The following is a 1405-nucleotide window of genomic DNA, read 5'->3' as shown; positions in this document are numbered from 1 at the left end:
GACACTCTGTCATATTTTCAAACATTTTTCCCCCATTGACCGCCATTCATTTGACACTCTGTCATATTTTCAAACATTTTTCCCCCATTGACCGCCATTCATTTGACACTCTGTCATATTTTCAAACACCCCCCCCCCCCCCCCCCCGACCGAGCGAGCGGCCTTCCTCCCGCCCTCATTTAATACACTTTGCGGCGTGTTTCAAAGCAGGGCAGCGCGGGCAGCGAGCGGTTTTCCTCCCGCCCTCATTTAATACACTTTGCGGCGTGTTTCAATGCAGGGCAGCGCGGGCAGCGAGCGGCCTTCCTCCCGCCCTCATTTAATACACTTTGCGGCGTGTTTCAAAGCCGGGCAGCGCGGGCAGCGAGCGGCCTTCCTCCCGCCCTCATTTAATACACTTTGCGGCGTGTTTCAAAGCAGGGCAGCGCGGGCAGCGAGCGGCCTTCCTCCCGCCCTCATTTAATACACTTTGCGGCGTGTTTCAATGCAGGGCAGCGCGGGCAGCGAGCGGCCTTCCTCCCGCCCTCATTTAATACACTTTGCGGCGTGTTTCAAAGCCGGGCAGCGCGGGCAGCGAGCGGCCTTCCTCCCGCCCTCATTTAATACACTTTGCGGCGTGTTTCAAAGCAGGGCAGCGCGGGCAGCGAGCGGCCTTCCTCCCGCCCTCATTTAATACATTTTGCGGCGTGTTTCAATGCAGGGCAGCGCGGGCAGCGAGCGGCCTTCCTCCCGCCCTCATTTAATACACTTTGCGGCGTGTTTCAAAGCCGGGCAGCGCGGGCAGCGAGCGGCCTTCCTCCCGCCCTCATTTAATACACTTTGCGGCGTGTTTCAAAGCAGGGCAGCGCGGGCAGCGAGCGGCCTTCCTCCCGCCCTCATTTAATACACTTTGCGGCGTGTTTCAAAGCAGGGCAGCGCGGGCAGCGAGCGGCCTTCCTCCCGCCCTCATTTAATACACTTTGCGGCGTGTTTCAAAGCAGGGCAGCGCGGGCAGCGAGCCGCCAGCCTCCCGCGTGAAATTCACACACTTTGCAGCGGCTCTCCTCGCAACGCCGAGCCGCTTTAGGGCGCCGGGGGTCCCGCCCTCGTTTTCACACACTTTACAGCGGGGCCGGAGGGGCTTCCGGCCGTCCCTCTTGTATTTTAAACCGCTCTATGACGTGCCACCGGCCGTCCGTGCGTCGTGTTCATTCGCTCGGCGGGCTTGCGGTTCAGCACCGAAGGCTGGACAGCGACACTCCACGTCGCAGCGCCACTCCACGTCCCAATTCCCAGCAATTTAAAGCCGCCTCGGGGCTGCAGGCCTGTCGGATACACTTTTAAAGGCTGGACAGCGCCACTCCACGTCGCATTTCCCAGCACTTTAAGGCCGCCTCGTGGCTCCAGGCCCGCCGGATACACTTTT

Source organism: Doryrhamphus excisus, unplaced genomic scaffold (assembly GCF_030265055.1).
Source record: "Doryrhamphus excisus isolate RoL2022-K1 unplaced genomic scaffold, RoL_Dexc_1.0 HiC_scaffold_46, whole genome shotgun sequence".
Taxonomy (NCBI): Eukaryota; Metazoa; Chordata; class Actinopteri; order Syngnathiformes; family Syngnathidae; genus Doryrhamphus; species Doryrhamphus excisus.
This window is presented reverse-complemented; position numbering follows the sequence as displayed.